The sequence below is a fragment of the Suricata suricatta genome, chromosome 9 (genome assembly GCF_006229205.1).
Source record: "Suricata suricatta isolate VVHF042 chromosome 9, meerkat_22Aug2017_6uvM2_HiC, whole genome shotgun sequence".
Lineage (NCBI taxonomy): Eukaryota > Metazoa > Chordata > Mammalia > Carnivora > Herpestidae > Suricata > Suricata suricatta.
The window spans coordinates 57,489,789-57,506,665 of NC_043708.1; the positions used below are offsets into that span (position 1 = coordinate 57,489,789).

Here is a 16,877-nt window from a genome sequence, read left to right on the forward strand (position 1 = left end):
TTCCTTATAGAATAGCATTCTGAATATAACTTATTTTAAAACACATATTTACTTTTGTGAAATCTTTTTCATTTACATCAAAAAGGGTGTAAAACATTAACCTTACAGATATTCTGAGAAGTCCATGGCTAATGCTACTCTTTAGATAAGTTATTAAACTCCCAATGCTTATCACAAGTTATTAAAGAATGCGTGACTTCTCTTCTGGACCCTTACCCCAGCTTTTTAAAAATCTATTAATGAATAGGTTTGAATTTTGGTGGCCAGTACATTTCCAGTATGGTGTTACTTTACTCACCTTAAAAAGATCTCTTTTGCAATATCAATGGGAGGTTTAATCTTTGTCCTTAATTGTGACATGTTATTCCACATGTGACAGATGGCTGTGCTTCCTTCACATGTTTCAAAATCCTGGGGAGAGAAAGGAATTTATTCGGGGTAAAGATGGCAGTGGTTTAGATCTTACAGATTAACAACTTGAATAAGACTTTAACATAATATATATATGACCAGAGTAAGTTCTATGTAGGTAGAGATACCTGGGAATTAATTTTTATGATATTTTGAGTATTTCAGAGTAACTACATTGCACACGCAGTCTAAGAACCATTCTGCGAGTATCGATATGTTCAAAAACAACTACCAAAGTGCGTTAATTCTGACACATACCCACCAGACCCCAGGTGCTACAGGACAGGCCTGCGGTTTATCACATAAACGGTTTGTCTAGTGCCAGAGCACACATAAAGGATTATGTGACTTCAAGTAAGCCGGGGACCATGGGATGTATGAATTACTAAACAACATATACCATGATTTTCATGTGGATGTCTTTGGGTATGAATCAAAATTAGAAGGGAAGGAAATGTAAAACATTTCAGTAGAAATAAGAATTCTGTATTATCTAAAATGCAACCCCTAAGTACACTCAGCCTTGAGATTCTCTGAATTATGGGGTCATAGAATATGCTGATGGAAAGGACTTATTTATTATGTTTCTAGTCCACTCATCTGCAACATTATTCCCCTCAGAGTTTTTCCAGGCCAGGTCCAGAATAGATTTAAATGTCAAGAATTGAAGGACTCCTACTTTTTATCAGCATAATGGAGAAGCACTATCTATACCCATTGCAAAAACGTTTTACCAATGAAATATTTTCCCTGATATTTTGGTAAAATGGACTTACATTTTAGGTATGCTTCTTTGAGGATACATTTTTATTAGCTCTAAAACCTGTTTCAGATACATAAGTGCCTGCCTCTCTATGTATTTAGCTGATCTATACACATTTACTTCCTTTAATTCTCACCTAAGGTTGATCCAAATAAAGTGCTCCAGCTGGGAAAACACCTTTAGAATGTTTAAGCTTTTGATTTTTTATTCTTAATACTGAGCAGGGGATAATAAAGTTAAACCTCAATAATTCATTTGAATTACATCAGGCAATTATAAACAGGAGACTGGGTCCATCTGTGAGACGCCATCCAATGCTAGGTCATGCAGCCTCTTCACATTGTACGTATGACTATGATTAAAAGTCAAAGGACTTCAACTTCTTAAAATGTGGTAAGTTCTTAAATTATAAGAACAGAACCGAGAAACCAACCCCAAGACTGTTCCTTGTACTAGAGAGAGTTTAGAGTATTTGTGAACTTGTGGCTCACAGATTTACATGTGGCCTATAAGGAATTATGTCACAGTTTTATTATATAAAGAGACTGAAGAAGTTCATTATAAAGCTTCTAAAAAGAAGCTAAATTTCTAAATTCCAATTCCAGGAATGCCAGGGTCTGGAGCTTCAAAGTTACGTTATGATTTGGAATTTCGGACTCAAAACTATTCTGGACTCCATGGCTCTGAAGGACTCAGTTTCTATACAGTGACCCCTGGGCCATGCAATGCTGAGGATCAGCACTCCAGACCACACCTGTCTTGTAAGTTACAACATCTCTACTGAGTTAGGCAATTAGGAAATGCTTATGGAATCTGACAAATAATTCACTTTGGAAGTGTAATCACAGTAAGAGGAGAGATTGCGTTAAGTAGGGAGAACAAATGACAAATGAGTGCATTCCACTCACCTATCTTATTTTATGAAACAGAATCGGTAAAAGGGAAAATTGGAATTGTAATCAAGATGAAAGTTGTAAGGCTTCTGATATTTCAAAGAGTAACATTAAGAAGTTACTTAATGATATTATAATCTATAAATGCACTGACTATAAGAGTCTAAAGACAGCAGATTCTCTCACGTTAGGTTCTGTGATGGGCAAGTTCCACCCTATTTCTGTTTCATATAGTACAGTAAGTAATGGCACCAGGTTTTATTTAAGTCTCCATATAACAAGTGCAACTTGTAAAATATTGAGAGAGCCTTCTTAAATAAAGTGAGGTCTGCAATGTTTCAGGATGTATTTCAAAGTCTTACAATCACTTGCAATTGTTACCAGTGGATACTGTTTGTGGAATAATCAGAGATTTTAATAAGCACAAATTATAACAGAGTGAAACATAGTCCTTTTTTATTTTCAGCAACAGAAGGAGTGGTGTAGTAGCCAGTGTTAAACCTGGAAAAAAAAAAAGTAGAACATAGTGAGATCCTTCTCAACTATATTCAATATCCCTAAAACTGGATTTATCATGAGGGGTAGGTAATAAGTAGTGATTACTATGCTGTGACCCTCCTCTCCTATTTTTTAAAAAATATTTTCAACTGGGGGTAAACTTGTTTTGAAGAGAAACAAGAAAATAGAGATGGGCAGGGAAATGTAAGGGATGAAAGGGAGCGAGGGTGAGTTGCCATAGCAGAAAAAGTAGATAGTCCTGGGTCTTCCATAGCCTCTCAGGCCAAGGGACTGGGGCAGTGAGAGACGGGATGGAGGCAAATTAATGGCTGGACAGAGCTGGACAGAGTGTGCTGGGGAAGGGCCAGGCGTGAAAAGATTTGGTGTCGTCATAGCAACGGGCTCAGCCCTGCTCCCCCAGAAGCCCATTCAGCTCTGAGCTGCCGGAACACGTTTTTAATTAAAGCGTATAAAAGTTGTTTTGTAAGGACTTCTCCTCATCCGATAGATTTCAAAATGGTTAATCAGGCTTCATCTCCTTTTGATGCTCACAAGAGCATGTGCTACTGCGCGCACAAAAACTGCCGCCGCCACCGCCGCCGGGTGAGTTATCTCTCAATCACACCCAATACCAGGAAGGAGCAGGCCAGCTAGTTATTTAGATACACATAAACAGAATTCAGCGGAAAGTAGGGGGTCCGTTTTTGTGACTGCGAGTGCAAACGTTAATTTTCTTTGCTCTAGGTACTATGGAATTCATCCTTCTGTATGGCTATTGTTTCTGGTGGATGTTCTCTTTAGCTTTTAAAAACAGCATGATTTCTTTTCGCCTCTGGGAGATACAGTTTTCAAAAGCCAAAACAAAGCTGACAAATGTGTCAAATAATATTTAATCTAGAAAGTATATTTGTACCACTCTTCCGTAAAAAGATGGCGGCCATCCTCCGCACTCCATCCCACCCCCGGCTTCTGAGAACACAAGGGCTCTCACTTCTAACCCTCCACAAGTTAATATACAGTAACAACTGCAGTTTCTTCTCTAATGAAAGAGAGGACTTAATAGAAACCAGCATCTTTTGTTGATTTACTAAACAACTTCTTAGCAGATGACTCAAACCTCCTCCAGGCTTTTGTACCTCCCTTTCTCCTTTGCTGGTGATCTTGTTTCTAACTTCCCTGAAAAAGAAAAAAAAGACCATTTTCCCTGTCATCCATTCCCTCATCTACCCTGGATTCCAACTCAACATGTCAATTTCTGTACCAGTATGTTCTCTTCTACAAGTCCAGGAGGTCAAGGAGTCCTGTCTTTTCTCCATCACAAACATATCTACTGAAGTTTTTAGTCTCAGACCTTCTCTGGTGGTTTTTTGTTTTTGTTTGTGTTTTTGTTTTTACTGCATTACTACTATCTTCACTGTTGCTGTTTCCAATGGCTCCTTCTTCTCAGCTTTAAACATATAATGGCCATCTCTATTTTCGGGGGAAAAACTGACTTCCCAAAATTTTCTAGTTCATATTCTCTTGCTCTTCTTTTCACTGCCAAAATTTTCAAAGGAGTCATCTTTACCCACAGTATCTGCTTCTCCATAGCCGTGCAATCTGATCTGTGGACCCTTGAATTTGTCTTGAAAGAAAGAAACAAACAAACACTCATAAACTTTCTGCCCTGAAGATCATCAGTGATGCCTTGATTCAGTGATGTTTTTATGAGTCTCTAACAGTTCTGAATATTCTTAGCCATGGTGACCACACTCCCACCAAGAACCTCCTGGCACCAGCCTTTCCTCACTTTCTACCTCCTCCTGACAGCTTCTCTATCTCTAGAAATACCTTTCTGTCTGTTCCAGCTTCCACTGCAGTTCCCCAAGGCTAAGTCCATTGATCTGAGAGACAAAAACAACCCCTCACATTTGGAAAATGGCTTGACACTTCCAGCTAGCCTATGATATTTTTAGGAGTTGGCCTGGCATTCACAGGTAGGCCTAGGTATTCTCCTGTGGGACAAAAGCTATTTTTACTGAACACAACTTTAGACAAAGACACTCTAATGATAGAGAGGAGAGACAAAAAGACCACTTTGTAATTTTGTCCAAGAACAGATAGAAATAAAGTCACTGCAAACCACAAAGATAGCAACCATTCCTCATGCTTGCTAATACTAGTAACTGTTGCTTCTTTACAAATGATAGCTTTAGCTTTGTTCTGGTCTTCCCTCTTTCTAGATGAGATTTCTTGAGATACTCAATCACAGAATCACCCTCACATCCTGACAGTAGCCAATTCAAAGTTCTGAGTTCTTTAATGTTTTATTTATTTTTGATAGAGAGAGACAGAGCATGAGAGGGGGAGGGGCAGAGAGAGAAGGAGACAAAGAATCGGAAGCAGGCTCCAGGCTCTGAGCTAGCTGTCAGCACAGAGCCCGACGGAGGCTTAACCGACTGAGCCACCCAGGCGCCCCATCAAAGTTCTGCATTCTTGAATCTTCTCACAAAGCACCTATCATGAACCTCAATCCTATAACAAGTTATATCTAACACCCTCTTACTGAAATGGCATGCCGTTCCCTATGGTATATGGTCTTATTTGAAAACAAGTAATAAAGCTAATTTGTTCAACCGTAGTATGTTCCTGAGGGTCTCTGTCTAAAGGACATTGTGGTAAGTCCTTTGTTCCTTTGTCTTATGGCTTGTGCTACCATGTATCAAGCTAAAAGTCCATCCCTGTCCTCAGACAAAATATCTCATCTTATTTCTATACTTGCTACAAGTTATTTCCATGAATATTCAATAAATTTAAATTAGCAACACTTTTCTCTCAGTAACAAGGCATGCCGCCTGACTTGCATATTTTTCTCATTCTCTTTGTTACTAAGGCTTGAAAAGTCATAGTCATTACAGACTCATTATTGGCCTCTTATTGCCTATCGATCTAAAATTAGTTAGTATCTGTATCAATACATCCATTATCCCAATCTTTCCTTCTTTGATATTCCAAAGGTTACAATTTTAGTCCATACTCCTGTTCACTATCTGTTAAAATAGCCTCCAGAATCTTGTTGTCCAATTCTTGTTTGTACACTATTCCTAATATTTCTGAGCAATAGCTTTCAGTAAACAAAAATAAATCCTAACCTCTGAAGCCAGAGCTTTCACAGAAGTAAAATTAGGAATTACATATGGAGAAATAGCATGAGTTTCTCCTCTTATAAAAGAGAAATGTCATTGCTGCACATATGGAGTGGGGAAAGCATGAGTTCTTTGTATTATTATTTTAAAGAGAGAGAGAGTTTGTATGTATAAGCAGGGAATGGGGGGGGAGGGGAGAGAGAGAGAGAGAGAGAGAGAGAGAGAGAGAGAGAGAGAGACAGTGAGTCTTAAGCAGGCTCCAAGCTCAGTGTGGAGCCCCATGCGAGGCTTGGTCCTGCAACCTTGGGATCATAACCTGAGCCAAAATCAAGAGTTCAACACTCAACCAACCTAGTGACCCAGGTGCTGCTACAGGACCATGTTTCATGTGTTGGGATCTATTTAAGAAATATCAAGAAAGTGGGTGCATTTAGAAGATTCTGGGTTAGAGGAGAATTGGACCACATCTTGTGAAGGATGGTTTAAACTGGGTATGTTTGGCTACAGAATAAAACATTTCTGTTACATTGGAGGGTACTATATAATATTTCAAGCACATGTAAGAGAAATCAGAATTTTTGTTGTGTGCTATTGTAGAGGGCAGAATTAGGGTCAGGAGGCAGAAATACAAGAAGATGATAGATTGCTGCTCAATATAAAAACAATAGAATATTATTTTGAGAGAGACAGACAGACACACACGCAGAGAGAGAGAGAGAGAGAGAGAGAGAAGCAGAGAAAAGGAGGAAGAGAGTATCCCAAGCAGGCTCCACACTGCCAGTGCAGACCATGATGCAGGGCTCGAACCCATGAACTATGAGATCATGACCTGAGCTGAAACCAAGAGTTTGAAACTTACGTGACCCGGCCACCCAGGCATCTCAAAGCATTCCTTTTAGTTGAGCTCTGCTTATGATATTCTCTTTTATTTTTCCCTGGGCATTTAATTATAGGTTGTTGATTTTTTGCTTTCAGTACTTTGAAGTATTAAAAAATTTTTTTTTCCATTTTATTCCAGTTTCTGTTTTTCTGAGAAGTTGACAGTCAGTCTTGTTACTATTTTTAAATAAAGTCTTTTTTTTGTATTTTTTTTCTTTTACTCTTTTTATTTATTTTAGAGAGAGAGACAGCATGAACAGGGCAGGGCCAGAGAGAGAGGGAGACACAGAATCTGAAGACAGGCTCCAGGCTCTGAGCTAGCTGTCAGCACAGATCCCGACGTGAGGCTTGAACCCACGAACCGTGAAATCATGACCTGAGCTGAAGTCAGACGCCCAACCAACTGAGCTACCCAGGCGCCCCTTGTTACTATCTTTAAATTAATATGTCTTTTTATTCTTCTCTTTTCAAGGTCTGATAATTTCAACATCTGGGTCATCTGTGGGTCTGATTCTATTTACTATTTTATCTTTTCACATGGTTCTTTTTGGTTTTTTTCCCAGTGTGTCTTGTTTTGTGTTTGTTTTCTTGTTTTTGATTAAATGTCAAATATTATATATATAAGAGCAATGGAAACTGATGTATATGTCTAAAAAAGGGTATATCTCTTATTTTGTCAGGCCATTTGTGTGGGCTTTGGAGTGAATTTAATCAGCATTTGAGGTGAGCTGGGTTTCGTGACTGCTGTAGTTATCTTTAGTGTGCCAGAGATTTAAGTTTTTTCCAGGGAAAGGCTGGATTGCCACAACTTGTATTCGATGTGAGGCCTAGAAAGGCTGGAGGTGTTTTCTTCTCTTTTATTTCTCATTTTCTCTGTTCTACCCTCAGATTTCAGCAGGTTCTCAATGCCTGCAGGATAACAGTCTATTCCTGTATTTCTATTCCCCCATAAGTACATGGCTGCTACTTGCTATTAGATGGAAGGCTCACAGTGGGGCTGGGAGGGTTTCTCAGCCCTGCAGCTCCCATCTTGGTCTCAGGTAGGCCCTGTGCAACTCCTCCAGGGTCAGGCGGCCTCCTATTCAGTGCAGGGTCTAGAGCACAGGCAAATTCTCTGTCCCCTCCTCCAAATTCCACCTCGTATTGGTGAGTTTCTTAGCTGAATGTGAGTTTGGAACCATCACCTTGCTATAGTTGAAGCTGGTCTATTTACAATTTATCTTTACCCATGGCATAGCTTTACCAGGGTCTGACCCAAAAGTGAGGTCTCTCCTCTTTGGTGAGAATTGCACTCCAATTTTTGTCTACCCAGCATCATGGAACTGGCAAAGTCTCTTCTTAGTTCTTTATCTTTTTAGTAAGTGTTTTTTTTAACTTGGTTTTTCTGTGAATTTGTATTTTTTTCAAGTTTTATAGTTACTCTCAGTGAGTAAACGAATTGGATTTTAGCAACTCTGTTATAGTTGGAAGCAGAAGACTTTTCCTTATTATATTTTAAACCCTAGTCTCTGACCATCAAATCTTGGTAATTCTTGTATTCAAGCCTCACATTCAATCTCTTCCCCATATTTTAGGAACTGGAATATGTTTGAAGTCATGCTATGGTAGCATTACTTTTTCTGTAAATTTTGGTTAGTCAATAAAGATCATTTGATTATATATCATAATTCTAGCAGAGTTTAATATCTTGGTAATATTATATTTGTTCTACCTAAAAGGCAGAAGACCACCATTATGAAAAGCAAAGCTTTACATTTAGAATACAGATCAGTGTATGGGATTCATATTGAATATTACATTATATTAGGCAATGTTTTAGCAGAGGACTTTCATAGAGAGGCAAGTTGGGTAAATACAATCTGATTCAAATTACTTTAGTGATTGAACAATCTATAGAAAATACAGTGATACAGAAATTTAGGTTAATTAAAAAAAGCTCCCTTAAAAACAGATTTTAAGCTGTATTAACGATAGCTAGAGTGATATAGTAAATAAACTATGCTGATGGGAGTGAAGAGGTAGAATGTTCTAGAAGTGAAGCACGTTTTAAACTAAGATTGTTGCCAGGGGCGCCTGGGTGGCTCAGTCGGTTGAGCCTCCGACTTCGGCTCAGGTCATGATCTCACATTAGTGGGTTCGAGCCCCGCGTTGGGCTCTGTGCTGACAGACAGCTCAGAGCCTAGAGCCTGCTTCTGATTCTGTGTCTCCCTCTCTCTCTGCCCCTCCCTGCTCATGCTCTGTCTCTCTCTGTTTCAAAAATAAATAAAACATTAAAAAAAAATAAACTAAGATTGTTGCCAAATAACAAGAAGATAGAAGATTAGGGAAGAAATGGAAGTGTGTTGGTATTAAACAGCTTTTATAATGGCTGCAGAAAGAGGAAAGATGTGAAAAGAAATACAATCTGAGTTTAAATTCAAAGCTAACTTAGGTAGGATGGGTCAAAAGAAGGAAACTGGAGTTGAGGGGCCCTTTTGAGGAGGAAGTTGTAGTATGGTCACCAGGTAAGTGAGGTCATCATGGAGGTAAAGTGGAGGGACTTGACTAATATTATAACTCCTGGAATCCTGGGAAGAGTTTAAGAGAACAAATACAAGGAAGCCAAATGCCATCTTTTAAGTGTCATTTTAAGACAGTTAAACTGAAGAAGTGGCGAGCTGATAGGAGAGAACTTCATGGCCCGGATGATAAACGATTTGAGTAGTATCTTTGTTCACTTGAATTTCAGGGGATGGATCTCCATTTGAGATTAATTTATTCATTAATTAATGAAAGCAAAACATTTGTTGTACACTTACTAGTGGAAAGCATTGTAGTAGATACTTCTGGAGCTATATTAGATGATTCTTGATCTCAAAGAATTTAGCCTGATAGGTGTGGTGAGATAAAAGAGTTATTCAACTATGGGGAGAAAAGTTGAAAATTGCCATTTTGGTTTCTGGCATATAGGAGGTACTCAGTCCTAAGTTTTGCTGAATAAATGAATGGTACAGAAAAACACACTAAAAAACTGAGGTGGAGAAGAAAAAATAGTATTGGGAAGATCAAAAAAGAAATTTATAGGGAATATGACAGGTGAGTAAGACCATAAATGTCAGACAGGATTTAGACATGAGTTTGCAGGAGCGGGCAATTCCAGGCGGTGGTCCCAGTGTCAGGAAATGCAAGCTAGAAAGTTCAGAGTGTACAGAGGGGAAGATGAAGTATGAAAGAGGAGGGTAGAGGAAGATGAAGCTGAGAAGGTGGCTGGAAAAAAAGTCTGGAGGGCCTTGAATGCTCTAAGAAATTTGGAGCATATTCAGCAGGTAATATTTAGCATCAGAAAGACATAGATAGATACTAAACTATTTGTATCCTTGAGGATATATGGTTAGAGGTACAAAGAAAATTATGAGGAAAAATGGAAGAAGAGAGGGAGGAAAGAGAAAGGTTCATCCAGGTATACTTGCCAACTGAGACTGTGAAGGTCCAGAATAGAAAGGAGGAAGAGAAGAATTGGGGACTAAAGACGCTGAGGATGCAAAGGTGTAGCTCTGATCCTCCTTCAAGAAATAAGGCTCTTGCTGGAAGCTTCATGTTACTGAGATTGTGCAAATGGAATACGATTTATTCACTAACACGCAGAAAAAAAAATCCATTACTAGCTACAGCACTTAATTGTGCTATGCAATGTGAAATTCTTTATTAAATCTATTCAGAGGCAGCAAGAAAAAGAGTTAGAAGGCAATTTTCTGGGAAAAGCAGCCTACACTCAACTGTCTCCATTTCTACATGCTTTCTCCACTTCTTAATTGTCTGTACTTTGAATTTTCTGTCTTATTAGAGTAGAGATTGCTCTGGTTAAAGTCACCACAGACTCCTTAATTGCCAGTCCCAATGGCATTTAATTCAAACACCATCTCCTCTGGGAAGCCTTCCTTAATCTCATCAGCGAGGCAAGATGCCTTCTCACCTGTTCTGCCAAGGCATTCTAAGTCTGCCTCTATTATGGTAGCTACCACACTGTATCATAATTATTTATAGCTACATCATTCCCTCTGGACTGTGTTTTCCAGTCAAATTTGTATCCTTAGCACTTGGGACAGTGTTGTCTGAATTACTGATAAATACAAACAATAAAACCCTCCCTAGTATCTCTCTCAATCCTCTCATCAGGATATGCTTTTAGAAAAATACTGAAGACTTCCAAATATAATTGGCATAGAAATAGTTCCCCTGAGAACATTACTTCCAACTTGTACTGTAACTTATCTGTTGTCCTTAAATGACTAATCTATTAAGGCTTAGATGTTTTATGATTCTTTTAACCCCCAACCCTCACCCTCACTGCCACAGTCTTATTATCCATACTTCTTGTGACTCTGTCATTATGTGATTTCTTTAGGCAAGTAGTATTTTGAATTAGCTAAGTATTTTTTAAAGTGTCTTCTATGCTCTGTATGTTCTAGTTAGTGCTGGAGTTCCAAAGGTAAATAAAAATTAATACAAATAAATACTTTCCATGGAATTTATGGTATTTTTTATTATTTCTAAGTTCATCTAACAAAGTTGTGTCTAGTAATATAGCTCATGGTCAGTAGGGTTGGTTCAATTTGTATTTTAATTTACTTTATTTTATTTTAGAGAGAGAGAGAAGACAGCACAAGTGGGTGAGAAGGACAGAGAAAGAGAGAGAATCATAGCAGGCTCCATGCTCAGTTTGGGGCCTGACTTGGGGCACAATTCTAGGATCATGACCTGAACTAAAGTCGAGTTGGACGTTCAGCCCACTGAGTTTGTGTATATGTCCATTTAAAATCATGTTCTTTTTTTAATAAATAAAAATTTGAGTTTATATTTAAATTTAGTTTGTGATTTTTCCTTAGTGTAACAAAAGTCAATGAAGGAACATCATTTGGATAATTACAAGTTTGTTGGTAGATGCTAGGAAATTAAAGAAACTAAGCATTCACACAAGCAGTATTTGTTAAGTGTCAACTTAAATATTGTTTTTAGGAAACAGTTTCCTTGATGTTTATAAACAAATAGTCTGTTATGATGAGGGGTGGCCGCAGTGAAGGCTTTGATTTTGCTTTTTGCATCTAGGGACTGAGATACAGTGAAAGCATTACAGAGACTTCGCAAACAGACTGAAGGAAAACAGAGGTCTTGAAAATTGGTCTTTCAAATATACCTCATCATCATTCTTAATGTAAACCTTTCTTCTACTTATTTTTAACTTCAAATCAAGTAGAAACTCTGCATACATGACAATGCCAGTAAAATATTCTTAGAGAAGATTTTTCAGGAAATAAATTTTTTAGGAAATAAATTAATCTTTAAAATTCATCATTTGTTAAAACAACATATGTGAGTATAAACTGGCTATACGTTTAATTTTAAAGACCAGAATTAACATGTTACATAAAATCTCTTATCCTTAGTAGCAAAGCATACTTGTTTGCCACAGTTATTTAAATATATTTCTCTACAGAGATAAATTTTAAACTCAGGAAAGCAAGACTTGGAATGGGAAGAGTTAAAAAATACGAAGCAACAGTAACCCCACTTAGATAAGGGATAGATGGGTGGAGCAAGGGAACAATACACTAAAGTGCTTTTCTTTCACAGATCTTGGTTCAAATTAAGGTTAAATTCCAAAGGAGGATGTGTTTTCCCCATATGGAGTCTTAAAGGACATGCCTTTGTTTCCAACTTCCCAGAGAAGATATATGTTAACACAAACAAAGTATTTCATAATAAATTTGACTTTTATAGAGTGACTAATGCCCTGTGAAGATAAGGTAGACTCTCAGTCACCTGTGTTTAATCCAGGCTGAAGAAATTATGCCAAGGGCACACTGACAAAAACTTGATTCCTTTGGAGAGGATGGCAGTAACTTGGTGGGGAGCAGAAAGGGTCTTGATTTTAAAAGTCTCACTGGAATGACTCTCCCTTCCTCACAGTGAACACAGTTTAGCATTTATGTACTTTGGAAGGACAAAGAGGTGAGGTAAGCCTGCCAAAATCTGGACCTGTGTTTCTGGGAACCTGTTAGTAGGTCAACTGTTACAAATAGAAGAGAAACTGAAAAGGAGCAGTGGGGTGCTAGAAACTTGGCAGTGGGGCTACATGTCGCTGTATTAAAGCCTGCGTACTGTGCCTTCCACGTACTGTGCCGTGGAGTTTAAACTGCCACAGAGGATCACTATTATTCAATCAAATAATGCTTTGGTGAGAAGTAGGGGAGGGAGGTAGAGCAGCATAGAAAGAAACAACTCTTTTCTACTAGAAAAATTTACAGTTAAAAGACAAAGATTTCTTTAAAAATGTACTTGTTAACAATAATTTATTAATCCATCTCTTCCTGTTACGAAAAACAAAATCGTTATGAAAATACTCTTCTTTCCTTTCCCCTTTTATCTTGATAATCTTTATTAACTAGTCGCTTAATTCTTAAGACCTTATTCTTACAAAATGTCTCTGAATTTGTGGCTAGGTAATTTACCCACTGGCCTCATACAGCCCTTTTCCATGTGCAAATTCTACAGACTTCAACTGAAGATGTAAAAACTGGTCCTGGGGCACGTGAAGGGATTCCTTTTTGAGAAAGGGAAATAAAACTGTATCTGTGCCAATCGTATCAGACATATGTGAATCCACAGGACATGAGGTTTATTTTTTATATTTATGAATTCAACATTGATGAAAGGCTTATGAAATCTATTTAACATTTAAATAAAACAGAATAGCATTCTCCCTTCTTTCTCTACTCACTAAAAAAGGAGACACAGACATAAAAAGAACTTGATTTTAAGTTGCGTTATGATAAGTTTGAAATGTGTCTTTACCTTATCAATATGCAGGTCATTAATATTAATTATAGGCAAAATTAATTCTCATTATTTATTCCAATCTACTTATCTCTTGCCCAATTTCCTTCTTGTGCTCTGAATTAAAAACAAACAAAATTAAAAAAAAAACCTACAACACTTCTTTTCTCTTTTTGTGTTAGCCAGTGGCTAAAAGAAGAAAACTTTTCTGACCCTAGGGGGCTAGACAAGAGTAATGGAATGAGGTTTGTCTTTTCAGGAGATGTAATACCAAGTCAATTTTCAGAAATCAATTAACTATTCAGAGAGGAACACCACAAGGGGGCAGGTGAATCCAGGCTAGGTACTAGGTGAGAGGGTCTTCGTACTGGGAATTCTGGTCAAAGGAGGGGACAAAAGAAGTGAAAATTAGAAACAACTCTAAAAATAGTATTTCTTCATGAACATAAGCATTTAGATCTGGACCATCCAAGTGAAATCTTATTTAGGATATATCCAAAGACATTAATTACAATATACCAACGAAATAAATGAAAGATCAAATCAATGTAGTAATACCCTAGAAGTGATTCCTATATTTATAAAGTCCAACACCATGGTTTTACAAGAAAAGAAAGACTGTAGCTGAGAAGAAATCCAAAATTTACTATAGACCAATTAGGAGATGCATCAAAAATAAATTTCAACCAGATAGATGAAGTATCAAATAATTAAAGAGATACATAAGAAGACAGCTTTGCTGTTTTTAATAACCAAAAACTTCATAATAGAAACATAAACTTTGAATAATAGAGCTATAACATTTTCCCCCTACACAAAATTTGAGAAATTAATATCAGGCACTTTAGAAAAGATAAATGCTACTTAAAAAGATTATTTGAAGAATCTGCTTTGATTTCATTGGAAATTAAACTGAGCCTATCAATAGGAGGCAAAAATGAATATTAAAACATTAGTACTTCTAAACAAGTATTTTAAAACTGACACCAGACATCCTCTGTGAGAATGTCAAAGACAGCACATTCAATGGCCAACATATATACATACCTAGTATGCAAAGTAGCCAGGATTAATTCTATTTGGTGAAGCCGGAAATTATCACTGGTTTCCCTTTTCTATCTCACTAAGGAAATGTATTTCATTATTTGATGTGGGTAGATAATGTTATTTATCTTTTACTGACTAACAAAAGGAAATGCAGAGACGACTATAGCATAATATGTAGTATAATATAGTATAGTATAACATATAGCATGAAAACATAGTATAATATATAATGTAATAAAGTATGTAAGTGTTGTCTCTTACTGTTAGTTTTTATTTAGTTTCTAATAATAATTAGAATCTTTAAAATGAATGTTTAAGTGTCTTCTCTTATTTATGATCGAATTTACTTCTTATTTAGGACTCTACAACAGTTTTCTATAGTAATAATGTAGAAATTACTTCTAGTATAGACCTATTGATTGAGGAAGTCATCTTCTAATAGTTTTTAGGGCAAGCTAGGTTTTAGAACATGGGGCACCAAGTTGAGTAATCTTTCTGTTATACTATGATGTACTTTTGTTTCATGATACCACAGGACTTAGTACTATATAACACTAACCAGACATTCAAGCCTATTTTTAAAGCAAAGCTCTGAACTCAAATGCCCATTCTTCTATCACCTTAACAAAATCTGTTTTTCTCAAGTTCACTCATTCTTCTCTTTGTGTGCATATGTGTATATAGATACACACACACATAAAATATACTCACGCATATAAACTCATACACACACATATATACAGACACACATGTATATACACACATACATACATGATGCACTCCATCGGTGAAATTTTAGATTAGTTTTCTCTCCTTTTCAGTCTGTTATTTAGCTTTCATTTAGCTTTCTCTTCCTTGTTTTTCTTTATTCCAAGTAATCCAGAGTCCTCCTAGGCTTTGTCACCTAAAGGACAGGAGACAGCTTCTGCAATGCTTGAAATAATAATGCTTTCATTTGTCAATGTGAAAAGTTGGACAGCTTTTAAAAGCTGACCAGTCCAGGGCTATTTGCACATAGTAGACATTCGATAAATATTTGTTGATTTGATTTATTCTAGGGTAAAGAACTGGGTAACAACCCTTTTTTCCTTCACTCATGTACAATGGTTAAGCCTGTGTACAAATGCAGTTATGAGTAAATATTAATGGTCATGGTCATTAAAGATGTTTTAGAGAGAGAAAAAAATCTAGGTCTTTAGGCTTTAAGGGATAGCAGTGACTGGGGGTATGTGCAATAGAATACTCTAAGTAGTTATCAAATAATAGATGGCAGACACAATAAAATGGGGTCCAACTAAAGAACATTCTGGTAAATTATTTGGAAACAAAGTGGATTGCCCTATAGTTTTTGAATCAATCACATGTTGAGTGCCTAAATTTGTGATTCAACATATTAAGGCAACGGACACTTTAATAAAAACTTTGGGATAATATTTTGGTTATAAAATTTAGTCAGCACATATAAGCCACATAATATTTCATTTGGTATGTTCTTTTGTGATAGTCACAAAATTTTTATGTATGTTGTATTGACCGTTGAGAGGCCCGGGACATACAAAATGAAAATTACTCCTATATTTTAAGTAATGTATAACTTTTAAAGAGTTAAACTCTATACTAGAAGAGCATAGTTGATTTATTTCCTTTTCTGGTCACTAACAGTAAAAACTGTTTCTGAGCTTACAACATGTTAAATTTTGGCTAAAGGAAAATTTACAATAGCAAGATTTATGATAAAATCTGTCAAAACATTAACCATGATGGCACAACTTTCAGCTTTTAACAGAAACAGATAGGGAAGCGGGAACTAAGAATGGATACACATTTGTATTTGAAAATGATTGCCTATATCACATTATAAAAGTTATCCAATTCTTTTGTTCTCATTTTACCCAAATGTGAAAGTTCTTTAAGATGACTATGTGTTTTAATTAACTGGCTTCAAAGAGATGGGATATCCTGGAATTAAAGTTACAATTCTAAGTGAGAATTTACTAGCTTAAAGAACTTCAGATGTACAAAAGCTAAAAATCTATAGCATTTTCCATTTCTTGTCTGATGAATTTCAAGAAAAATTAAGTCTTAAACATAGGTAAAATCTAACCTTTTTGCTTTAAGACAAAGATGATTCATGTAGCCGAGTGCCAGCATTTGAGCACTATTCATTAAGATAATTTTAATTTTTCAACATGGTAAACAATGTTGGTAGTTTTGGTTTACTGTTGCTTGATGAGTAAAGGAGCTGTATTTCCTAGAAAATTACAAACAAAATACTGTTACTGAAAGTGAATCACTCTGCTGGCAATCAATTATAACTAAGATAGTTAACTTTGTGTGTGAGGTACATACTATCAGCAATTTCAGAGGACATACTTTCTTGAAAATGTAATTTAGTTAGACACAGCCAGGGTAAATTTGTGAGAAAGAACTTCTTTAAGGAACTTAAAG

At 36.6% G+C, this 16,877-nt stretch overlaps 1 long non-coding RNA gene across 1 annotated transcript; it reads right to left on the reverse strand.

The window, feature by feature from the left end:
- Nucleotides 1-2,544: 2,544 nt before the first annotated feature.
- On the reverse strand, nucleotides 2,545-15,366 carry LOC115302684. Its single transcript, XR_003913587.1, has 3 exons — nucleotides 15,201-15,366; nucleotides 4,133-4,189; nucleotides 2,545-2,568 (listed from the first exon to the last, which is right to left on the reverse strand). It is a non-coding gene; the product is annotated as an uncharacterized LOC115302684 (long non-coding RNA).
- Nucleotides 15,367-16,877: the final 1,511 nt, after the last annotated feature.